This window comes from Hemitrygon akajei, unplaced genomic scaffold (assembly GCF_048418815.1).
Source record: "Hemitrygon akajei unplaced genomic scaffold, sHemAka1.3 Scf000118, whole genome shotgun sequence".
Classification (NCBI taxonomy): domain Eukaryota; kingdom Metazoa; phylum Chordata; class Chondrichthyes; order Myliobatiformes; family Dasyatidae; genus Hemitrygon; species Hemitrygon akajei.
The window spans coordinates 1,603,389-1,630,188 of record NW_027332004.1 but is presented as its reverse complement, the minus strand read 5'-3'; the positions used below and the strand labels follow the sequence as shown (position 1 = coordinate 1,630,188).

Below are 26,800 nucleotides of genomic sequence, written 5' to 3'. Positions count from 1 at the left end.
CAGGTGAACGGTTTCTCTCCAGTGTGAACTCGCTGATGTACCAGTAGGGTGGATGACCGAGTGAATCCCTTCCCACAGACTGAGCAGATGAAAAGCTTCTCCCCAGTGTGAACTCGCTGGTGACTCTGTAGGGTGGAAGAGTCAGTGAATCCTTTCCCACACTCTGAGCAGGTGAATGGCCTCTCACCAGTGTGAACTCGATGATGTCTCTGTAGATTGGATGACTGAGTGAATCCCTTCCCACACTCTGAGCAGATGAACAGCTTCTCCCCAGTGTGAACTCGCTGATGTCTCTGTAGGGTGGAAGAGTCAGTGAATCCCATCCCACACTCTGAGCAGGTGAATGGCTTCTCTCCAGTGTGAACTCGCTGATGACTCAGAAGGGTGGATGGATTAGTGAATCTCTTCCCACAGACTGAGCAGGTGAATGGCCGCTCTCCAGTGTGAATTCGATGATGTCTCTGTAGATTGGATGACTGATTGAATCTCTTCCCACATTCTGTGCAGGTGAATGGCTTCTCCCCAGTGTGAACTGACTGGTGTTCCAGTAGGTGGGATGACTGAGTGAATCCCTTCCCACATTCTGAGCAGGTGAACGGCTTCTCCCCAGTGTGAACTCGCTGATGCTTCTGTAGGGTGGAAGAATCAGTGAATCTCTTCCCACATTCTGAACAGGTGAACGGTTTCTCCCCAGTGTGAACTCGCTGATGTACCAGTAGGGTGGATGACCGAGTGAATCTCTTCCCACAGACTGAGCAGATGAACGGCTTCTCCCCAGTGTGAACTCGCTGATGACTTTGCAGGTGGGATGACTGAGTGAATCTCTTCCCACAGACTGAGCAGCTGAACGGCCTCTCTCCAGTGTGAACACGCTGGTGTGCCATTAGGTCAGATGACTGAGTGAATCCTTTCTCAGATATTCAGCAGATCACCAGCCTTTGCCCACAGTGAACTGACAGGTGTGTCCGCAGGTGGGAAGACTGACTGAATCCTTTCTCACACACAGAACAGGTGAATGGCCTTGCCCAGTGTGAACTTGCTGATGTACCTTCAGTTGTGATAAACGAGTGAATCCATTCCCACTGTCTGAGCAGGTGAATGGCCTTTCTCCTGTGTGAAATGACGGGTTGCCAGTTGGTCAAATGACCGAGTGAATCCCTCCCCACAGTTTGAGCAGCAAGGATGGTCGATTGAACCCCTTGCTCCACTTCTTAAATATCTGGACAGAGACAACCAAACTGGTGTGCCGTGTTTGAACTTCCTGGAGACAAACTCCTTCTTGTTTTTAACCTGTAAAAAGATTTACAAAATCCATCAATGGGTGTAGGACAACATTTCAGATGAGATTACTTGAGTTACCAAGGTTTGATCTGGTATCACACTGTTACAGTGAGATTCTACCCAAGTTGGACACAGAAATCATCTCCTGACTGGGCAGAGTGCTGGTATCTGGAATGACCATCAATTCCCTGATGCTGTTCCTGTTTCTATAAGAATGGGGCATTTCTGCCATCTCCAATTTCTACCTTGGCTGAGTTGGAATCTCTCCATTGGTATTATTCCCTGTTCCTGCTGAGCTGCATGGGTGCCTGGCCCCACAGTAACTGAAACAGTCTCACGCAATTAGTCTTTCTTGATGTGCATCTGGGATTTTCTTTTATGTATTACTAACTTAAAGTGCCACAGTTTTAATGCCATATAAAAAATTCCTGTTGAGGTGAATGGTTGGTCCGCACAGCTGTTAAAAAGACAGAGTGAATTTTTGTAATATTTCACATTCTTGTAGAAAATTACAACACAGAAACATGCCCTTTGGGCCATCTAGTCTGTGCTGAACTATTTAATCTTCCCACTCCCATACCCCTACCATGCAGGTACCTACATGAACCTCTGAAATGTTGAAATCGAGCTTGCATGCACCACTTGAGCTGGCTGCTCATTCCACACCCGGATGACTGTCTGTGTGAATGAGTTTCCCTTCATGTTCCCCTTAACATTTCACCTTTCACCCTTAACCCATGGCCTCTGGTTGTACTCCCACCCCATCTCAGTGGTAAAAGCCAGCTTGCATTTACACTATCTATGCCCCTCTATCACAATCAAATCTCCCCTCAAACTCCTACAGTCCAAGGAATAAAGTCTTGACCTGTTCAATCTTTCCTTATAACCCAAGTACTCCAGACCTGGCAACATACTTGTGAATTTTCTCTGAACTCCTTCAAAGTCCTTACAGCTTTCCTGTAGGTTGGTGACCAAAACTGCACCCAGTACTCCAAATTAGGCCTCACCAATGTCTTCTACAAGTCAACATAACATCCATCTATTGTTGTCAGTACTTTTGTTCATGAAGGCCATTGGGCTAAAATCTTCCCTTCTGTCTCTATCTAACTGTGATACCACTTTCAGTGAATTAAGGACTTTCTTCTACAACAGGTCCCTTTCTTCTACAACACTCCTCCGTGCCCGACCAGTCACTGTGAAAGACCTCCCTTGGTAGGTCAGACCAAAGAGCAACAACTCACACTTGTCTGCATTAAATTCCTTTTTCCTTTTCTCAAACCATTTTGCCAGCTGGTCCAGGTCGCACTGCAAGTTGAAATGCTTTTTTGGCATTGACTAGATGGGCCAAAGAGCCTGTTTCTTTACTGAGCTTCTCCATGTTTCTATGGCAGAGAAGCTGGCCAAACTTGTTTGGAAGGGAAAGGGTAGGAGTGACAATTGAGCAGCAGTGGCTGGAGTTTCTGGAGCAATTCGGGAGCTGAGTGATTCCACAGAAGTGAAAGCATTAGAAAGACAGGAGGACACAACTGTGGCTAAAATGAGAAGCCAAAGCCAACGTAAATGTCAAAGAGAGGGCAAACAAAAGAACAAAAACTATTCGGAAGCTTTGAGAAACCAAAAGAAGACAACAAAAAAATTCAGATGAACTCAGTGCGTGGAATCATGATTTGTAGTCATTAATGGGTCTTGGTAGCACCCAACAGTCTGAGGCATTTAGAGGAACAAAATATACGAGGCTTCAATTTCTTTTCAAAAGCAAGGTTCCCTGGACCAGTTACCTTCCAACTTTCATTTTGGCAGGCAAATACAAACTCTGCATCCTCAAAAATTCACATCTGAACGCCTCCCACTTACAGGTACTCCTTTGCCAGGAGACAACCCGTCCCAAACCACACTTGTCAGATCCTTTCTGATACCATCACAAATGACCTTTCTCTAATTTAGAATCTCAACCCGTGGTCCAGACCTCTCTTTTTCCATATTTACTTTGAATCTCATGGCATTATGATCACTATTTTGTGTCACCAGCCCTGGATCATTTCTTAACAGTTATTGCACACTTCTACATTGGGAATTCTACTTATTGATTAAGGGCACATTTGACAAACTCTACCCTATCTAGTCCTTTTATAGTATGGGAGTCTTCGTCAATATATGGAAAGTTAAAATCACTTACTGAATCAACCTTTTTGTTTATTGGCATGGTCTTCAATCTCTCTACAAATTTGTTCCTCTAAATCCTTCAGACTGTTGGGTGTAAACAAGTCCCAATATTGGCCTGTCCTGAGCTCATCTGGCTTTCCTACGATACTTCTTGCATTGTGATATACACAGCTCAGCACATTCATTGCACCAGGCTCAACCATCTAACTGCTGAATCTATCTATGATCTGAACATCTGACTGGTGTCAAGGAAACAAACCCTCCGTCATTTTCACAAAAACAAAGGAGCTGATTGTGGACGACAGGAGGAATGGAGACAGGATAACCCTATTGACATCAATGGATCTGGGGTTAAGAAGGTGAACAGCTTTAAGTTCCTCGGCATAAACATCACCAAGCACCTTACATTGTCTGTACATACCGGCTGTGTTGTGAAAAGAGCACAGCAGTACCTCTGTCACCTCAGATTGTTGAAAAAGTTGGGGATGGGGACCAAAATCCTGAGGACTTTCTACAGGGACACAATTGAGAGCATCCTGACTGGCTGCATCACTGCCTGGTATGGGAATTGTACTTCCCTTAATTGCAGGAAACTGCAGAGAGTGTTGCGGACAGCCCAGCACATCCGTAGTGGTGAACTTTCCACTATTCAGTACATTTACACAGACAGGTGTATAAAAAGGGCCCAAAGGATATCAGGGACCAAATTCACCACAACCACAAACTGTTCCTGCTGCTACCATCCAGGAAACGGTATCACAGCAAAAGGAGCAACAGGCTCCGGGACATCATCTTCCACCAGGCCATCAGACTGATTAATTCATGCTGATACAATTGCATTTCGATGTTATATTGACTGTCCTATGTACAAACGATCTATTATAAATTACCATAAATTACACATTGCACATTTAGATGGAGACATAACATAAAGATTTCTACTCCTCTTGCTTATGAAGTATGTATCTAATAAAGTCAATTCAATTCAATTCACCGTCTCCACTATCTGTTTGGTCATTCTGGCTCCCATTCCCCTTGCAGCTTATTTTAACCACATCACCCGCTCCACCCCCACTAGCACTAGCATGCCTTACCACTTGGATATCAGTCCCCTCTTGTTCTGTTCCCCTAACTAATGAATCCCCTATCACCCCTTTGACTTTTCTCTGTCAGGAAATCCCCTTCACCACCAGTTTCTAAAGTGGTCTACCTTTTGTTGTGTTTGATGGGCACAAGAGTACTCTGCAATGGCTATTTAACCTCATTCCCCTTCCTGACTCTCTCCCAGTTTCCTGTGTCCTGCACCTTGGGTGTAACTCATCTCTCTTCATGTCATATCTTTCACCCCCTCCAACTCCCAGATGATCCGGAATTCATCCATTTCAGGTTCCAACTCCTTAACGTGCAGGGTGCACATCTTGTAGGTGAGGACATCAGGGACACTAGAGGTCTCACCACATTCCCACCAATGTCCCCTCTAATTTGTAATGACCAGTGTGCACATAAATCATGTACTGTGCACTTTTTAAAAAATCAGTGACATGTGCCCAGTAAATTTTTTACAGAGAGGTAATTGTTTTCACAGCTAGCAAAACACTGTTGATAAGTACTTTGATCTCCCCTGGGTTTGATCGAGTTCATCTGCACTCTCACACAACCTATGTAGCAGGCCTGTAACGGGTAATGAAGGATTTTCACACCAGAGATTTTGAATATTGTCCATATGTGGTTTGCTTGCTAAATTATGCTTTAAAAAGTCAGATTTGCAAATATTACTCCACTTCTTCCCACTTACAAAGTCTCCAGCACCTCTTGCATTGCCACAATACACACAGGTAACACCAGTTTCTATATTGGGCATAAATATTTCCCCTGAACCCTCCTGATGAATTGAGGGTATATAAAAAATTCATTTTGAACCTGTGTAACCTCTGGCTAAAAGAATAATTGGGAGTGAATAGGAATTTTGAACTGAAGTGAACTCAGTCTTCAGCGTTTAGCTAAGACAGACTCATTACCAGTTCTCTGTGGCTTGCAGAGAGACACATTGAGAGCTGATAACATTATACACTGTATCCTCATTTGAGTAAAGGGAGGAGGACTCACTGATAAGGACAGGAATGAACATCTGTTTGTAATTAAGTCAGGGCCTTGCAAAGGGAATATCTGATAAGGTCTGGACAGTACATCCATCTATAATTAAAACCATTTAGCAAACTCTGTTATCTAACCATATAACCATATAACAATCACAGCACGGAAACAGGCCATCTCAGCCCTCCTAGTCTGTGCCGAACTCTTAATCTCACCTAGTTCCACCTACCTGCACTCAGCCCATAACCCTCCAATACTTTCCTGTCCATATACCTATCCAATTTTACCTTAAATGACACAACTGAACTGGCCTCTACTACTTCTACAGGGAGCTCATTCCACACAGCTATCACTCTCTGAGTAAAGAAATACCCTCTCGTGTTACCCTTATACTTTTGCCCCCTAACTCTCAAATCATGTCCTCTCATTTGCATCTCCCCTACTCTCAATAAAACAGCCTATTCACGTCAACTCTGTCTACCCCTCTCAAAATTTTAAATACCTCGATCAAATCCCCCCTCAAACTTATACGCTCCAATGAATAGAGACCTAACTTGTTCAATCTTTCTCTGTAACTTAAGTGCTGAAACCCAGGTAACATCCTAGTAAATCGTCTCTGCACTCTCTCTAATTTATTGATATCTTTCCTATGATTTGGTGACCAGAACTGTACACAATATTCCAAATTTGGCCTTATCAATGCCTTGTACAATTTTAACATTACATCCCAACTTCTGTACTCAATGCTCTGATTTATAAAGGCCAGCATTCCAAAAGCCTTCTTCACCACTCTATCTACATGAGACTCTACCTTCAGGGAACTATGCACTGTTTTTCCTAGATCTCTCTGTTCCACTGCATTCCTCAATGCCCTACCATTTACCCTGTATGTTCTATTTGGATTATTCCTGCCAAAATGTAGAACCTCACACCTCTCAGCATTAAACTCCATCTGCCAACATTCAGCCCATTCTTCTAATCGGCATAAATCTCCCTGCAAGCTTTGAAAACCCACCTCATTATCCACAACACCTCCTACCTTAGTGTCATCGGCATACTTACTAATCCAATTTACCACCCCATCATCCAGATCATTTATGTATATTACAAACAACATTGGGCCCAAAACAGATCCCTGAGGCACCCCGCTAGTCACCGGCCTCCATCCCGATAAACAATTATCCACCTCTACTCTCTGGCATCTCCCATCTAGCCACTGTTGATTCCATTTTATTACTCCAGCATTAATACCTAACGACTGAACCTTCTTAACTAACCTTCCATGTGGAACTTCGTCAAAGGCCTTGCTGAAGTCCATACAAACTACATCCACTGCCTTACCCTCGTCAACATTCCTCGTAACTTCATCAAAATATTCAATAAGGTTTGTCAAACATCACCTTCCATGCACAAATCCATGCTGGCTACTCCTAATCAGATCTTGTCTAACCAGATAATTATAAATACTATCTCTAAGAATACTTTCCATTAATTTACCCACCACTGATGTCAAACTGACAGGTCTATAATTGCTAGGCTTACTTCTAGAACCCTTTTTAAACAATGGAACCACATGAGCAATACGCCAATCCTCCGGCACAATCCCCGTTTCTAATGACATCTGAAAGATCTCCGTCAGAGCTCCTGCTATCTCTACACAAGCTTCCCTCAAGGTCCTGGGGAATATCCTGTCAGGACCCAGAGATTCATCCACTTTTAAATTTCTTAAATGCGCCAGTATTTCCACCTCTTTAATTATCATAGGTTCCATAACTTCCTTTCTTGTTTCCCACACCTTACACAATTCAATATCCTTCTCCTTAGTGAATACCGAAGAGAAGAAATCGTTCAAAATCTCTCCCATCTCCCTCGGCTCCACACATAGCTGACCACCCTGATTCTCTAAGGGACCAATTTTATCCCTCACTATCCTCTTGCTTCTAATATAACTGTAGAAAACTTTCGGATTTACTTTCACCTTATTTGCCAAACCAACCTCGTATCTTCTTTTAGCTTTTCTAATCTCTTTCTTAAGATTCCTTTTACATTCTTTATATTCCTCGAGCATTTCCTTTACTCCATGCTGCCTATATCTATTGTAGACATCCCTCTTTTTCCGAACCAAGTTTCTAATATCCCTTGAAAACCATGGCGCTTTCAAACCTTTAACCTTTCCTTTCAACCTAACAGGAACATAAAGATTCTGTACCCTCATAATTTCACCCTAAAATGACCTCCATTTCTCTATTACATCCTTCCCATAAAACCACTTGACCCAATCCACTCTCTCTAAATCCCTTCGCATCTCCTCAAAGTTAGCCTTTCTCCAATCAAAAATCTCAACTCTAGGTCCAGTCCTGTCCTTCTCCATAATTATATTGAAGCTAATGCTATTGTGATCACTGGACCCGAAGTGCACCCCAACACATACATCTGTCAGCGGACCTATCGCATTCCCTAACAGGAGATCCAACACTGCCCCATCTCTAGTCGGTACTTCTATGTATTGTTGCAAAAAACTATCCTGCACACATTTCACAAACTCTAAACCATCCAGCCCTTTTACAAAATGAGCTTCCCAATCTATGTGTGGAAAATTAAAATCTCCCACAATCACCACCTTGTGTTTACTACAAATATCTGCTATCTCCTTACACATCTGCTCTTCCAACTCATGCTCCCCATTAGGTGGCCTATAATACACTCCTATTAGTGTTACTACACCTTTCCCATTCCTCAAATCCACCCAAATAGTCTCCCTAGAGGAGCTCTCTGATCTATCCTTCCAAAGCACCGCCATAAGATTTTCTCGGACAAGCAATGCAACACCTCCTCCCCTGGCCCCTCCTACTCTATCACACCTGAAGCAACTAAAGCCAGGAATGTTTAGTTGCCAATCACACCCTTCCTGCAACCATGTTTCACTAATAGCTACAACATCATAATTCCAGGTATCAATCCACGCTTTAAGCTCATCCACCTTTCTTACAATGCTCCTAGCATTAAAATAGATACATTTTAAGATACTCTCCACCTCTTCCTCTCTTTTCATCCCTAACAATGCATTCAAATTTATTATCTTTTTCTTTCTTCTCCCCTACATCTTCAGGCTGAGCGCATCCCTTCTCCATCACCTGCCTTTCCTCCCTCACACACTGTCTACTTACTTGCTCTACTGTTGAACTAACCTCCTCTCCCATAGATTCCTCAAATTGATTCCCACCCCCCCCCCCCCATCTTACTATTTTAAAGTCTGCCCTGTAGCCCTGCAAACCTCCCCGCTAGGATATTGGTCCCCCCAGGAGTCAAGTCTAACCCATCCTTCTTGAACAGGTCACACCTGCCCCAGAAGAGGTCCCAATGATCCAGAAACTTGAATCCCTGCCCCCTGCTCCAATCCCTCAGCCACTCATTCATCCTCTACCTAATTCCATTCCTACTCTCACTGTCGCATGGCACAGGCAGTAATCCCGAGATTACTACCTTTGCGGTCCTTCTTCTTAACTGCCTTCCTAACTCCCTATACTCTCATTTCAGGACCTCTTCCCCTTTCCTACCTATGTCATTAGTACCTACATGTACCACGATCTCTGGCTCCTCACCCTCCCACTTCAGGATATCTTGGACGCGATCAGAAACGTCCCGAACCCTGGCACCAGGGAGGCAAACTACCATCCGGGACTCCCGATCACCTCCACTGAACCACCTGTCTGAACCCCTGACTATCGAGTCCCCTATTACTATGGTTCTCTTTCTTCTATCCCTACCCTTCTGAGCTACAGGGCCGTCCTCTGTGCCGGAGGCCCAGCCACTGTCACTTCCTCCAGGTAGGCTGTCCCCCCCAACAGTACTCAAACATGAGTACTTATTGTCAAGGGGTACAGCCACTGGGGTACTCACTAGTACCTGCCTCTTCCCCTTCCTTACCGTGACCCACCTATCTGCCTCCCGAGGCCCCGGAGTGCCACCTGCCTATAACTCCTCTCTATCACCTCCTCACTCTTCCTGACCAGGCAAAGGTCATCGAGCTGCAGCTCCAGTTCCCTAACTCGGTCCCTCAGGAGCTGCAGTTCGGTGCACCTGGCACAGATCTGGACGTCCGGGAGGCTTGGAGACTCCAGGATCTCCCACATCCGACACTGAGAACAACAAGCTGCCCTCACACTCATACTTCCAGAATAACTGAAAATAACAAGGAGAACTAAAAGATAAGCGTACTGTGCCCTCTTCCGCCTAAGCCCTCTGAGCCCAAGCCCTACACTCTGCTCCCGGCTCACTCCACTGCCCGCAAACGAAGCTGCCCGCTGCTTAAGGCTGCGTTCTTTTTATATCTTCCCTCCTTCCCAGGCCTCCTTCACGCGCCTGCGCAGTCCCGCCTCTCAGAACTCCGATCTGAGAAGCAATTTGAAAATGGCCGCCGCCGCACTTCCTCTCAAAGCCTCGCTGACTCCTTCCAAAAGAGAACTACCTCACTCTTTCTCTCCTTTTTATATCTTCCCTAATATCTAATTATAAGTAATTAAGTTTTGCACCAACACACTTAGTGGGCGTGCCAGTTCAAATAACATCTTGCAATATTAATGTATGGGATGTACTGTGTATAAATATACGGCTGTAACCTAAGTCATTCGACTTGTCAGAAGGTGGCAGTGCTCACTTGCCTTCCCTTTGACAACTGGGTCTCAAACTCCTGCAGGCATTTGAATGCACAATAAACCGTGGTGTCGAGAAGAAGCTGGTCTCCTGAGTTTTATTCAGATTCAACTTTAACATTTGGCATCACGAACAGGATCCCAATATAGGGAGTGCCAAGCAGACGGGCTGAGTGAGCAGCTCGACCACTCTGGGGACTGCGGAAACCAAACGGGAGTCCAATGGGTATTTTAAATTTGTCACTCACCGTTAGTTCCTTTGGACGTACGGTGCCTCACCCAAGGCTGATCACATACCTTGACAGGATCGGGAAAGAATTTGTTGGGAGATTTGTATAAGGTAGGCAAAATTTTACTAAGTGGCCAGGAGGCAGACATGCCAGGTAAATTCATCAATTAAGCAGGAGATGCCAGCCGGGTAAATTTATCTCATTGTTAATTGAGCAGGAGGCTTTGTGCCCGATAAATTACTTAGAGACCTTCGGTCAATTGCAGTCAATTGATACAAGTGGGTCAGCAGCAGCCCGACACAATTTGTGTGAGAGTTCTCCAGACAAGGAAAAATATTTGTGAATGTTGACTGCAGTGCTGAATAAGAAATTGGGGAACAAAATGTGGCCACGGATGGGGGAGGGTGCAGGAGCCTCGGTTATTACCTCATGAGAACAAGCAGTAAATTTGATTTGGAAAAAGAACTGAGGAAAGAAGTGGAAATTGTTGAAAAGGGAATGGAAGGAAAAGGCAGATGTAAAGCAGAACTTTGCCGGCTATGCCACTGGTGGCATAGTGGCTTCAGCGTTGGACTTCGAGGCGAGAGGTCCCGAGTTCGAATCCAGCTGACTCCCTTGCACACTTTCATCTGTGCTGGGTTAGATCTGGTGAACAAAACAACTCACCCAGCAGAAGGCAATGGAAAACTACTGCTGTAACTTGCCTTGTACATGATTTCCCAGAATCCTCGGCTAACTGGAAAAAATTCCGGATGTGACATACCTTTAAAGTGGAACAGTATATTATCAGCAAGTTGGAGGAATAATGCAGGTGATAAAGGGATAGAGTAGTGGTCACCAACCATTTTAAGCCCAAGATTCCCCTACCTTGGCCTTTGTAAAATGCAAGATCGACCCAGATCAATTAGTTACACGCATGCACACCAGGGCAGAAAAGACCAGAAGTAAAACCCCACAACCTGGAAGTAGAAATAATGTATAAACACTGGGGCACCCGCCCTTTTTTTGCACCGCAGACCGGTTTAATATTGACAATATTCTTGCGGACCGGCCGACAGGGGATGGGGTGGGTGGGGTTGTTAAACACGATAGGAATACAGTGATACGGGAAGCAGGTTCCTTATGTCCAGTCTATTCTGTAATTTACCGTAGATTCCGGACTACAGAGCGCACCTGATTAAAAGCCGCTGGCTCTAATTTTAGAAATAAAATCAATTTTTTAATTGTAAAGGCCGCACCGGATTTTCGGCCACAGGTGTCCCACGTTGTAATATGAGATATTTACACAGAAAGATATTACACGTGAGGGTTTTTTAACTTTTAATTAAATCCATATGGTAACAAAAACAAATACATATTGCAAATGCTTTTTTTCGAACCGTGCCCGTAACGCGGCTACTTTTAAATATACGTTGCGTATACTTCTTTACTGAACAACATTCCAATATCTCCTAACGACTGGTAAAAAATATATAAACTGCAGCCTACCAGGAAAAGTTATTGATCACCTTTAACTTAAAAGCAGCGTTCGCTCAGATCCAAAGCGCTCCCTCCCTCCGTCCCGTTTCATCGCAAACTGGCATTTTCCCACAAGACACCGCGAAACCGGGTGTGACGTCATAGCATCCCGCGATGTAGTACAGAAAACAAATATAGTTAAAACTCTTCTAACTTTAACTAGAAAATGAATTACTAAGCGAAAATATTATAAACTAAGTAACTGCCATAAGGCAGCACAATGCTTCGAGTGTTTTCCATGTTGATGAGGGTGAGTACAAATGACTGATTTACAATAATTTAATTGTGAAAGTGTGCTTGATTTATCGTACAATTTCATTGGACCTCTGTGAACTACTCATCAATTTTATTGGTCTGCTGTTATGAGGCAAAATGTTTACGAGGCGGCATGAAAAAAATCATGTATTAGCCGCTCCGGATTAAAGGCCGCAAAGTTCAAAGCTGTTCAAAATGTGGGAAAAAAGAAGCGGCTTAAAATCCGGAATCTACGGTAGTTTATGTGGCTCTCGGCACTTAGCTTCTGTCCCGCGCTGCTCACGTTTTCTCCGCTGAAAAAACTCAACACGTTTGCGTTGAAGTGCAGGGTGCTTGGACTCGGGGTACCAAAGCAGTTTTGAGGGCTTCATTGCCTCATTGGACAGCCTCCTGCCCGCCCGCCGCCAGATGCCTTGGCTTGGTTTGGTTGGTCGTGGGTCGGGTGAGAGGACAATGTCAGGGCCGGAGGTCCCTGTGCCGGGGCCGCGGCAGTCACAGTCCGGAGAGAGTGACCGACCGAGCAAGGAGTGTGACAGGGCACGAGCCCGCCCCCCCGGTAGGACCTATCATCCGACAAAAGTTTGTTTCAGTAGATCACAGCACGGTAGCTGCTCTGATACCTATGAAACGCTGAGCCCGAATTAGGTCGTCTGCGAATATTTTAGCACCGGATTCCCCACGAACATTCGGTGTACTAAACCGGTTTAGAGGCAGCACTCCAGGCCAGTAGTGACGGCACTTCCCACCGGCCACCCGAGGCCAACTGGTGATCTCTGGCATGAGGGTGTCACTGCGGTTAGGCGACTGATGACCTCGCGTGCACTCAAGTTCAACAGTGGGCTGACAGGGAATGAGGAAAGGTGCAGCTGACTCATGTTGTTTCCTCGCGGCCCAGTGGTTGGGGACACTGTGTAGTTACACGCATGTAGAAAGAATGAAACTAAAACCCCACAATCCGGAAACAATCTCTCAACAGTATTTGTGTATTTATTTTTCTTAGTTTTCGGGATCTACTGGGAAAGTCTCAAAGGTAGACTAATCGATCGCAATCGACAGGTTGGCGACCACTAGGATAGAGGTAAGTACTGCAGAAGGAACACCAAAGGTTGGGAGACGTTAAAAACAGAGCGTGAATGGATGGATGGGCGCCCAAAACGACAGCAGGAAAAACAACGTACGCAAACCAAGGCCGGTCTACATTGGAGAGAAGGGCAGGAATGTCAGTCTAAAGTTAGAACTGATAGGGAAACATGGGATCCCGAACCCGTGTCTGGCATATCGACCCTGTATGAGTTTTGTGGCCTGCTAAAGCACTTTCGCAGGAGAGCAAGCCTTTAATGATGGGAATCCGTCCCCCCAATTTAATGCCCTACTGCTCCAATGCTTACCAACTAAGTTAGCCAACGTCATTAACAAATAATATGGACTGGCCTGACAATGACCAAAATCGAATGCAACGAGCTTTGACATATCATTGGAACAGGGCTTTCGAATGCCAATCAACCCCGAAGAGAACTAATATTACAGGTGAATGGAGACTGCCTCTGTCTGTTGATAGAGTAGCACTAATTCTGTGCTGCTCTTAGTTTTCTCTCCCGCTCACAGCTTAAATTTTGAATTTCAAATTTTTAAATTGCTGATTCTTGAAGGGGAGTGATATGTCTATGTCTACGAGAAGTGGGAAGAATCTGCATGAATCTACTGACAAAGGTAATGAAAAAGGAAAGACGCCGAAGGAAAGATCTGATGAAATGCCATCATGGGCTGAAGATATCGTTCGGACACTGAAATCAATTCAAGATCAGAATAAGGCAATTAAAGATCAACTGGAAAAGAATATAATGAAATGAACTTATTTCTGGGAAAGCTTAAAGATATGGAAACTCAAGTTTCTAATCATGATGAGGAATTGACGTCAACTAAGCAAAAACTGTCTGAAACTACAACCCGTTTGGAAAAATATCGTTAATAAGATTATTGATTTGCAAACTAAGTCTCGCAGAAACAACATACGAATCGTTGGATTGCAGTAAGGAGCTGAAAATGGAGACTTAATGGTTTACTTTGGTAAGCGCTTTCATGATCTATTTCTGACTATTTCATCACAGCTACCTGCTATTGAAAGAGCACACAGGCTGTCCACTTCGAAATTTAAAGACTCAACCAGACCAAGATTTATTTTGGCTTGTTTTCATCACTTTAAAATTAAAGATCAAATAATGCGACAGGCAAGAAAACAGAGTTTTCAGATTCAATGAGTCTGAGCTCCGTTTTTATGAAGATTATCCAAGAGAAGTAATGGAACAAAGAGCAAGATTTGCTTTGGTAATGAAACAAGCATATGATAAGAAACAATTTCCCTCTTTGAGTTACCCGACAAGAATGAAAGTTTTTCCTCCTAATTCTTCCCCATGTACTTTCTTTGACCCAAAAGTCGAGCTGGATTTTGTCCAGGCTATACCTGTCACCGCCAGTGACGTTACTACTGAATGAACTATCTGAAAAGCTGTTTGATTATCTGTATATTACTCACACTACGAAAAGAAGATATATGAAGGCTATTTGGATATTTCATTGACAGATTAATAAAAGAAGAAAACCTGCTCATCATTACATCCTATTGGATTTTTTTTGGAAAGAAGATTTACGGATCAAGTTTGACTGTTTAAATGGTTAATTACATATTTGACTGAGAAAAGAGGATAAAAGGATTTGTTCCTTTTATCTAATATTTGGTTTGATTTTTTTTTGTTGTTCCTTGAATTACTAACTGGCAGTTTTTTTTTCTACCAACTGGGTTTCTTTTTATATATTTATCTGGGAGGGTTAAGTTACTATGATTTTACTAATTAATATTTCCATCAATTTAGTTCAGTTAAGTATACTATTAACTTTTTTTAATCTGTTTTATTATAGCACCCTATAACTGAATTTAAAGTTTTCTTAGGGATTTAAAGCTAAACTTAAGATGGGGCTGGTTTTTCTCTCTAAGAGATTATATTATTTTGGTTCTTTTTCTGTTTAACACCTGATAGAATGTAAACACTCTCCTTTGTTGAGACTTTACTGTCTTTCTTGCAAGGTCATTTTATATATTTTATGTACTGGCTGGGGGGAGGCAGAGACGAGACCAACAGATTGGCCCATGTCTTCGCATCTATCTTAGTTCACTTGCCTTTTTTTCAGGCTTTTGGGAGGGTGGGTGTGTTTAGAGTTAGGAGTTTTTTCCCATTGGGTGGTTCCGGAGCATGCGTGTTTTCTATATGGCTTTATTCTTCATCACTGCCATCTTTGATAATCCCGTATTGGTATGTGTTCTACGCATGTATAAAGTAAATTAGAATAAAATTATAGTACGGCAGTTAAATGGATTAATGTAATAATTTGGAATATACGTGGTTGGAATTATCCTATTAAACAAAAAAGACTTAAAATTATTAATCGATTCCAACCTGATATAATTTTAGCTCAGGAGATGCTTATCAAGGCAGGAGATCAAAATAGATTTTATCGCTGGTGGAATGGAAAACAACTCCATGCTACTTCTCAGAGCAAAACTAAGGGTATGTCTATCTTTATTAAATCAAATAGATTTACTCAAGAGGATATTGAGTCAGATTCTAATGGTAGATTTTTAATTGTTAAAGGAGTGATTTGTAATAGAAAGGTTGTTTTGGTTAATTTGTATGGTCCTAATTTAGATGATCCTGCTTTTAAAAAAAAAAAAATTGCTTTACTGCCAGATTTAAATGAGTATGTCTATCTATCTATCTAATGGGTGGGGATTTTAACTGTTGCTTAAATCCTATGATTGATAAAAGCTCAACTAATCAATGACTTCCAAATCATTTTGTATCAGTTATTAACTCTTTTTTGACCAATTTTGGGTTGATCGAATTATGGAGGCATTTACACCCTGATAACAGAGAATATTTTTTTTCCATGTTTATAAAATATATTCAAGGATTGATTATATTATAGTTGATCCCTGTCTTTTGCCTAATGTTAAAACCCGTGAATATGACGCTATTGCTATACCTGATCATGCACCTTTGAGTTTGTCCTTTGAATTTGACGATGACATTTTTGGCCATCCACCATGGCACATGTCTCAGACTTTATTACAAAGCTCTGACTTTATCAGTTTTATCGAAAGCCAGAGAAAAGAATTTTTTTAATTTTTAATGATATAGGAGGTATGTCTAAATTATATTGGATACATTCAAAGCATTTTTATGTGGTCAGAATATTTATTATTCAACTAAACTTAAAAAACAGACTAAAGCAAAATTAGATAAAATTTCAAAACAAATTAAAGATTTAGATAATATCTATGTGACTTCCCCTAATATTGACATTTAAAAAAAGGGTGGAACTTCAATCATAATATAACCTATTATTAACTCATTCAATTGAAGGTTATCTACTTAAGCTAAAGACCCAATTTTATATGTTTGAAGATAAAAATAATAAACTACTTGCATTACTTGCAATTAAAATCAGCTGGAGCCAAGAGGCAAATTTTGAAAATTCGTAAAAAAGATGGTACCCTGGCTTGGGATTAAGAAGAAATTAATAAGATTTTTCAAGACTTTTATACTGAACTTTATAAATCTCAATGTCCAGTGGACTCTTCTGAAATGAATGGGTTTTGTTTTTTTTACGAACGATTGCTTTTCCTAAAATTTCTGTTGAGGATCAAAAAACTCTGGATCCCTAAATTACTGAATCCAAAATTCATAAAGCTATTTTCTCAATGCAATCTGGTAAGGCCCCGAGACTTGCTGGTTAACCTGTAGAATTTAATAAAAAATTTGGAAAATTGCTTTCTCCATATATGTTGGAGATGTTTAAAGAATCTTTTGTGAAAAGTGATTTACCCTCTACTTTTTATTAAGCTTCTATTTCTTTAATTCTCAAAAAGGATAAAGATCCTTCTGATTGTGCCTCATACAGACCTATTTCATTATTGAATGTTGATGCTAAGATTCACTTAAAGATAATGGCCAATCTGTTGGAGAGTATTTTGGGTAAAATCATTTTTAAAGATCAAACAAGCTTTATAAAGGATCATTATTCTTTCTCAAATGTTCGGAGATTATTTAACATTATATATTCACCTTCTTCTAAAACTCCACAATGCCTTAAATCTTTGGATGCTGAAAAAGCATTTGATTGAATTGAAAGGAAATATTCATTTAATACTTTAGAAAAATTTGGTTTTGGTATTAATTTTAATAATTGGATTAAAATAATATATAAAGCTCCTATTGCTACTGTTGTCACTAATAACTGTAGGTCCATTTTCCTCAGCTATCATGGGGGACAAGCCAAGGTTGTCCATTAAGTCCTTTGTTATGTAACTTAAGATTAGAGCCCGTTGCTATTGCTCTTTGTGAAGCCGAAAATATTCGTGGGATTTTTGTGAATGAGACATGCACAAGATCTCTCTTTACACAGATGATTTATTGGTATATATATCCAAGCTTGAATAATCTAATCCTGCTTTGCTAAAATTATATGACAAATTTGGAGACCTTTCAGGATATAAAATAAATTTTAGTAAAAGTGAATTACTTCCTTTAAATGAATCTGTCTCTATATATGACAATATTTATTTTAAAGTTATGAATTATTTTAGATATTTATGTGTTATAATTACTAAAAAATATCAGGATCTTTATAAAGCCAATTTTCATCCTTTAATGGACTTTTAAGATTTGTTTTTACAAGACTGTTTAATGTCTTTTTCACAGTTAATGGACAAATATGATATCTCTAATACACATTTTTCAGATATTTACAGGTTGGGAATTTTTTACGTGATTTTTTACCAATTTACCCCATGGCCTGCTCTTTAAATTTGGCTTATGCTATTTTTCAGTTTAAATCTTGTCAAAAACAATTAATAGCAATCCTTTATAAACAGTTAATGAATGCTCGCATGTCGCCTAATGATAGGGTTCAACGCACCTGGGAAGTACAACTTCAACATTCACTTTCAGATAATCAGTGGAGTAAAATTTATTATTTAGTCAATAATTCACCTATCTGAACATGCCATATCTAAATTCAGTTTAAGATAGTACACAGGGCCCATATGTCCAAAGATAAACTGGTGCATATTTTTTCTAATATAAGCCCTATTTGTGACAGATGTAATGCAGAAGTGGCTACTCTAACTCATATGTTTTGGTCATGTGTAAGTTTCAACAATTTTTGGAGGGATGTGTTTGGAATATTATCTAAAGTTATAGATGTGGATGTTCAACCTAATCCACTTACAGCAATTTTTGGGATTATTCCAGAAGAAGCAAGCAAAATGTCTGCTTCCGCCCGACAAAATTTTAATATTTTTGATCGGATTGATTCTATTATTCTATCTTTTATTTGGGATAATAAAAGACCAAGAATTGGTAAATGTCATTTGCAAAAGTTGAAAAAGAATGGTGGTCTCACTTTGCCTAATCTATGAATGTATTATTGGGCTGTTAACGCGGCGTATGTCCTTCTGGTTATATTAGGTTGATAGGAATGAACAGCCAATCTGGGTAGACCAGGAACTGAGAGCTGTGAAACAGTTTTATTTAACTTCGTTATTAGGAGTTACTCTACCTATACAATTAGCTAAAGTTGCTAATTTAAACCTATATCCTGTGGTTAAGCACTCTTTACAAATTTGGATCCAGTTCCGCAATTTTTTTAATCTTAAAAAAGTTAAACTTTGTAGTATAATTTATCATAATTACTTTTTTAAACCTTCTTGGAGTATTCCAATTTTTATTGCTTTGGAAAAGTAAAGGTATTAATTCTTTATTGGATTTATTTAAAGAAGGCAGATTGATGTCTTTTGAACAATTTGTCGATAAGAATTCTCTCTTATATTCACATTTTTTACAATATATACAAGTTAGACATTTTTTTCAAAAATATTTAAGTAATTTTCCTTACATATTGGAGGCTGATTTGTTAGATATTATTATGAATATGAACCCCTTGTTGAAAGGTTCTTTTGGAAGAATTTATAATTTATTATTACAGAGGGATAAGCGTCCTTTACTTAAGATTAAACAGGATTGGGAGAAGGAACTCAATTTCCCTTTTATATGGGAGGATTGGACATGGATTCTGAAGCTGGTTAACTCTTCTTCGATCTGTGCTCGTCATTCACTGATTCAATTTAAAATTGTACATTATTACCATTTGACGAAGGAGAGACTTCCGAAAATATTTCCCAATGTTGATAAGCATTGTGATAGATGTAAAAATGAGATAGCCACACTGACACATGTGTTCTGGTCATGTTCTATATTAAAACAGTTTTGAAAGTCAATCTTTTCGACAATTTCTAAAGCACTCAGAATCAATTTACAACCTAATAAATTGACTATGCTTTTTGGAATAATTCCTCAAAATATCCATGGTGTTTCTGTGTCTGACCAACATGTTTGTTACATTGATAGCTAGGAAGGCCATCTTGTTGAAATGGAAGGATATATCAGCTCCTACTTTGTCACAATGGCTCTCAGGTGATGCTGTGTCTTGGAGAAAATTAGAAGTCGATCCTTTGTACCTTTATTTGATTTTGAGAAGAGATGGGGCTCATCTGCTCATTATTATCATTTCAGTTAACTGATAGATTTCCTCCACGATTTAAACGTAAATTTTTTTGATATATCTTTTCTTTCTTTTTGGCGGTTTGAAGTTTATTTTTAGAAGCTTTTTGTATGACACATGGCTCTGGGGTTGTACCTCCAATGGGTTTCTTCTTTTTTTCCCCTCACTTTTCTTTTTTTTTTAGATAGATAGATAGATAGATACTTTATTCATCCCCATGGGGAAATTCAACCTTTTTTTCCAATGTCCCATACACTTGTTGTAGCAAAAACGAATTACATACAATACTTAACTCAGTAATAATATGATATGCATCTAAATCACTAACTCAAAAAGCATTAATAATAGCTTTAAAAAAAAGTTCTTAAGTCCTGGCAGTTGAATTGTAAAGCCTAATGGCATTGGGGAGTATTGACCTCTTCATCCTGTCTGAGGAGCATTGCATCGATAGTAACCTGTCACTGAAACTGCTTCTCTGTCTCTGGATGGTGCCATGTAGAGGATGTTCAGGGATTTCCATAATTGACCGTAGCCTACTCAGCACCCTTCGCTCAGCCACTGATGTTAAACTCTCCAGTACTTTGCCCACGACAGAGCCCGCCTTCCTTACCAGCTTATTAAGACGTGAGGCGTCCCTCTTCTTAATGCTTCCTCCCCAACACGCCACCACAAAGAAGAGGGCGCTCTCAACAACTGACCTATAGAACATCTTCAGCATCTCACTGCAGACATTGAATGACGCCAACCTTCTAAGGAAGTACAGTCGACTCTGTGCCTTCCTGCACAAGGCATCTGTGTTGGCAGTACAGTGAAGATTCACAAAATTTTCAATCCTCAAGATTATTTCCTCTTTTACGAGGCATTGTAAGTATTGTTACTTCGATGCACTTGTGCTATTTTTGAATAATAATAATAATAATAATAAGATATGAAAAGAATATTAAAGGTGAATATGTTCAGTGGGAAGGAGGATGCGAGCGGGCTATATCTGCGGATCAGAAATGGGAACAACAACCTACCAAGGGACAGGTGGGGACAACAACCCGTTTAGAAATGGACAAGCAAGGATGCTTCCTACCGTGAGTACCACCCCTCAGGAAGAGCCCAGTGTAATATTGACAGTTGGTGCTATTCCAGTTCCGTTTATGATTGATATGGGGGCAACTACAACCACTCTCAATCAGGAAATAGTATCGGAAAAGGGATTGCAGTTATCAGACGCAACATTCACTCTGTCTGGGTTCGAAGGCACGAAACGTACGTATTCACATAACCAGCCACTGGAGGTGGAATTCCACGGGAACCCGTGTGAGGTTTCATTTACAGTCAGCACCCCGCAGTTGGGGGGTGTAATCCAACATGGAGAGACTTGCTCTGTCTGTTGGAAGTTGAGATTCTCTGCACAGGCAATGGTGTCACCCTGTGACAGGTGAACAACCGACAGCTTCCCCAATTTCCGACCCCCCAGTGGTAGGCACTTAATCTGGACTCCACTGCATTTGAACCCCTTCTGCCAGTGGTTGACCCCCATGTGACTCTGTGCTGTGACATTATGGGGTGCTCAGCTGAGGAAAATCAATATTATGCACCCCTCGAGGGACAGAAGTTCCCAGTCATGGTGATTGCAGAGGTTAAAGGAAAAGTGGGCAGTGCATTACTGGCCGAATTTCCGGATTTCCTTTGGCGACAGACAGAACTGGTGGTTCCCCATTCCACTGTTAGTGTTTGCCCTGGGTTCAAGCCAAAGAGCCCAGGGTTCCTGGCCAACACCTTGCTGAAACAAGCCTCCAGCACCGAGGGAGACGGGCAAGACTTGGCTGCGGTCCAACTCCGATACTGGAAGGAGTCTGAGGTGAAGGCGGGACATTTGGTGAGACACACTTTTAATATTGACCGATCCCAAGACGCTGTACCCCATCTCTGAGCAAATTCAGGCCATGAAGTCGGTCGCACCAACTGTCCCCCTGTCCGGATCACCGTGAAGGAAGACAGTCTCTCCCATCCATTCTGCAATATCCCCCTCAATCCCGAGACAATGTTTGATGAGGATGAAAGCTCTTTTGTGGATCCAGCAGGATAACAATATTCTGACTATGCAATAGTGATGGACAGTGAAGTAATTGAACAGGCCTCTTTTGAAGCAGCTGTCTCTGCCCAGAAGGCTGAGCTGTTTGCTCTGACTCGTGCCTGTATCCCAGCATCAGACTAAAGTGGGAACGTTTACACAGACTCCCGTTATGCATTTGGAATTGTACATGACTACAGGGCTCCCTGGGAACATGGGGATTCCTGACTTCCTCTGGCCACCCCATTAGTAATGTCACCTTTGTAAAGAACTTACTCACCGCTCTACAGCTACCTCGAGTTTTGTTCTTCTCAGGGGGACGCCTCTGAGGAGGAGTGAAAACTGTGGTCCCAGATGAGGTGCCAGAAAGACCCCAACATAGGTTTTTGGATCACCCAGCGGGACAGGTTTGTGTTCCTACACAGTTTTTACCAATATTGGTTGATTATATACATAATTGTACACACCTGGGAAAGGAGGGAATGGTTGGTAACCTGTACCCTGCACCCTGCACACCGGGTATGATTCCCTTGACAGGTGGATCTTTTTCGTGTCTACAAGTTGATTTTATTGAATTGCCTAGAGCACATTGCTATAGATACTGCTTAGTTATTATAGATGTGTTTAGTAGATGGATTGAAGCTATTCCAACTACCATTAATACTGCTGTGACTGTTGTGAAGGTATTATTAAGGGAAATAATTCTTAGGTACAAGCCAGAGATGCTGAGTTCAACAATGGCTCACACTTTATGGTGAAAGTAAATGAAGGAGTATGTAACAAATTAGCTATCAAGCAACAATTCCACTGTGTATACCACCCACGGGCAGCTGGCAGAGTGGAAAGAGCCAATGGCACTCTGAAGAGTAAACTGGCCAGACTAACAGTGGAGACTGGACTCACTTGGTTGAAGGTCCGACCATTAGCCCGATTCCATATGAGGGTTACCCCACAGGGGAAAACAGGGCTGTCACCAGCTGAAATCATTTCTGGATGGCCCATGAGGACACCCTGGGAACAAAGTCTCAGGATTAAAGGCAAAGTGAATAAGAATAAGGAACCTTGGTTCTCGATGGATATTGGAACTCTGATAAAGAAGACAGAGATGTATGACATGTATAAGAAACAGGGAGCAAAGAAGGTACTTGAGGAGTATAAAAAGTGCAAACAAATACTTAAGGAAAAAATCAGGAGGGCTGAAAGAAGACATGAGGTAGCATTGGCAGTCAAGGTGAAGGATAGTAAGAGCTTCCACAGCTATATTAATAGCAAAAGGATAGTTATGGGATAAAATTGGTCCTCTTGAAGATCAGAGCGGTTGGCTATGTATGGAACCAAAAGAAATTGGGGAGATATTAACTGTTTTTTTGTGTCTGAATTTACTAAGGAAACTGGCATGGAATCAATGGAAATAAGGCAAACAAGTATTGAGGTCATGGAACCTATACAGATAGAAGAGGAGGAGGTGCTTGCTATCTTGAGGTGAGTAGATAAATCTCCAGGACCTGACAGGATATTCCCTCGGACCTTGAAGGAGACTTGTGTTGAAATTGCAGGGGTCCTGGCAGATATATTTAAAAGTCATTATCTACGGGTGAGGTGCCAGAGATTTGGAGGATAGCTCATGTTGTTCTGTTGTTTAAAGCAGACTCTAAAAGTAATCCGGGAAATTATAGGCTGGCAATGTCGGTCATGGGTAAATTATTGGAAGGAGTACTAAGAGATAGGATCGACAATTATTTAGATAGACAGGGACTTATTAGGGAGAGTTAACATGACTTTGTGCCATGTTTAACAAATATATTAGAGATTTTCGAGGCGGTTACAAGGAAAGTGGATGAAGGCAAGGCAGTGGATGTTGTCTACATGGACTTCAGTAAGGCCTTTGACAAGGTCCCGCATCGGAGGTTAGTTAGGAAGATTCAGTCACTAGGTATACATGGTGAGGTAGTAAATTTGATTGGGAATTGAGAATGGGAGAAGTCAGAGAGTGGTAGTGGAGGATTGCTACTCTGAGTGGAGGCCTGTGACTAGTGGTGTACCACAGGGATCAATGCTGGGTCCATTGTTATTTGTCATCTATATCAATGATCTGGATAATAATTTGGTAAATTGGATCAGCAAATTTGTTGATGATACAAAGATTGGAGGGGTAGTGCACAGTGAAGAAGGTTTTCAAAGCTTGCAGAGGGATCTGAACCAGCTGGAAAAATGGCAGATGGAGTTTAATACAGACAAGTGTGAGGTATTGCACTTTGGAAAGTCAAACCAAGGTAGAACGTACAAGGTAAATGGTAGGGTACTGAGGAGGGCACTAGAACAGAGGGATCTGGGAATACTGATAGAAAATTCCCTAAAAGTAGCATCACATGTATATAGGGTAGTAAAGAGAGCTTTTGCTACATTGGCCTTTATAAATCAAAGTACTGAGTATAAGAGTTGGAATTTAATGGTGAGGTTGTATATTGCATTAGTGAGGGGGAATTTGGAGTACTGTGTGCAGTTTTGGTTACCGAATTACAGGAAGAATATTAATAAGGTCGAAAGAGTGCAGAGAAGGTTTACAAGGATGTTGCCGGGACTTGAGAAACTGAGTTACAGAGAAAGGTTGAATAGGTTAGGACTTTATTCCCTGGAGCATAGGAGAATGAGGGGTGATTTGATAGAGGTATAAAATTATGATGGGTATAGATAGAGTGAATGCAAGCAGGCTTTTTCCACTGAGGCTAGGGGAGAAAAAAAACCAGAGGACATGGGTTAAGGGTGAAGGGTGAAAAGTTTAAAGGGAATATTGGGGGGGGGGGGGAGCTTCTTCACAACTGTGTCTGACTGGTACTGGCATAACTGGTTCTTCTGGGCACATTCTGTCTCACTCCCAACTATTTCCTACCTTCCTTTGTACAGGTATGTAATGTCTAAAGGACCAGTGTATGAGTAAATGAGACTCACCAAACTTTCTCCCGACTGAATCACTGGAATCTCCGAGTCAGATGGGTTCTCTCCAGTTGATGCTCTCAATCCTCGGGCTGGTTCACTTGTTGCTGTTCCCTCGTCTTCAGTCGTGGTTTTTCTTCCAATAAATCTCTCACTGCAGGTCTAACTTTAACATGAAAGATAATGAAGCACGTTAACAATGAAAAGGAGGACCAAACATTTCTGCATAATGTTACTAGGAACAAAACTCACTGAAATTTAAACGTTGGCAAATATAATAATCTCAGTGAACAATCTTTAATTGTCCCTCACACATCACAAAACAATACGGGATAAGAAGCAGCCATCATTCAGTCATGGTAAGACACAAGACACAGGAACAGAATTAGGTGATTCAATCCATCTGGTCTGCTCCACCAATCAACCATTCAATCATAGCTGATTTTTAATCCAACACCATATTCCTGCCTTCCTCCTGTAACCCTGAAGCTACTCAGCAATCATCAGTATATTAATCTTCACAAATAGACCCAAATGGCAGCCTCAAACAAATTCTGCAGCAACAAATTCCACATATCAGACATCTTTTGGCCAAAACTTTTTTCTCATCTCAGTTTTAAAGGGAAGCAAGTTTATTCTGAGACAGTGCTGTCCGATCACAGACTCTCTGTCTAATGGAAACATCCTCTCCATGTCCACTGTATCCAGGCTTTTCAGCATTCGGTAAGTTTACCTAACCATACATCCCCCCCACCACCCCCACCGTCCCTCTGAACTCCATTGAGCACATGTCCAGAACCATCAAATGCTCCTCATACATAAAGCCGATCATTCCTGAGATTATTCATGTGAACCTCATTAGCAACAACTGCACCGGACACATTTCCAGGAATAACAGACAAATGAGTTCCAGGATAATTTACAGGGAAAAGTTGTGCTTCCTTTACTGTTATACTATCACTCCATTTCCAGGTGAAAACAGGACCATTTCAGGAAATTTGTATTACAGATCCTAGGATACAGATCTTGTCTTGTCTATACTGGACCGACCGCCGTCGCTGGACTATAAACGTGCAGGAGTAATGTGTGGCTTAGCTCTACCGCGGGAAGCGGAGGCTCGAACCATTCTCCCCCTAGACTTCCCAGTCCCTCGGTAAAGCAGGCAATGAAATCAAAGATCCCCACAACCTGGGACGTTCTCCTTTCTCACCCACCCCAGTCCGGGAGAAGACACAACAGCCATAAAGCTCCAGGCCAAATGCGAGAAGCCTCAGTAAACGAGGCGAGTTAGGGGAAGTTAATGAGACTCAGCGGCCAAAATCACACCACGTCACAAAGCGGAGGGCGGGGCAAATCTGCGGCACACAGCCTCACGTGACCTGACGGCGGGACTTCCATTTCAATTCTGTGAAAACAGACAGCCTGGGCTCCTGGTTTGGATCGTTCAATGCAGATTAAGTGAAGTCGACACATTTCTGACGAGCCCAGATAGTTGGGAAACAAATGAATTCCTGGCCCACAGTTCGGGGCTCACGGTCAACATCGGATCTCCCCGCTCGGGATCGGTCTCAATACTCACCGATGGGAAAGTGATATCTTCGGCCCGCAGACAGAGATACCGACGGAAGAGACGAAAGTCTTTCCCGTACACAGAGGCGACGCACTTCAGCTGTGAGCACAGAGGAAAACACCGTCCACCCGGAGACTGTGAACATGCACGAAGAGATTGTTACATCATCGGGAGGCGGGGCCTCGGAAACAGACGCCAGATGCCGCCCAACTGCGGTTAAATGGGAGGGGCAAACGGGATCACGTGTCAGGATTGGCGACCCCCCCCCCCCCCCAGGCCGAGACTCCAGCTGCTCATTAGATAGATAGATAGATAGATAGATAGATACTTTATTCATCCCCATGGGGAAATTCAACCTTTTTTCCAATGTCCCATACACTTGTTGTAGCAAAAACTAATTACATACAATACTTAACTCAGT

General features: G+C 41.8%; 1 long non-coding RNA gene across 2 annotated transcripts; it reads right to left on the bottom strand.

The window, feature by feature from the left end:
• Positions 1-1,226: 1,226 nt before the first annotated feature.
• Positions 1,227-26,522, bottom strand: LOC140723546 (uncharacterized). 2 transcript variants are annotated; one of them, XR_012097920.1, is made up of 3 exons: positions 26,389-26,522; positions 24,825-24,975; positions 1,227-1,290 (listed from the first exon to the last, which is right to left on the bottom strand). It is a non-coding gene; the product is annotated as an uncharacterized lncRNA (long non-coding RNA). The 2 variants fall into 2 exon arrangements; XR_012097919.1 differs by lacking the exon at positions 1,227-1,290 and having other exon boundaries at positions 24,823-24,975.
• Between the last annotated feature and the right edge of the window lie 278 nt (positions 26,523-26,800).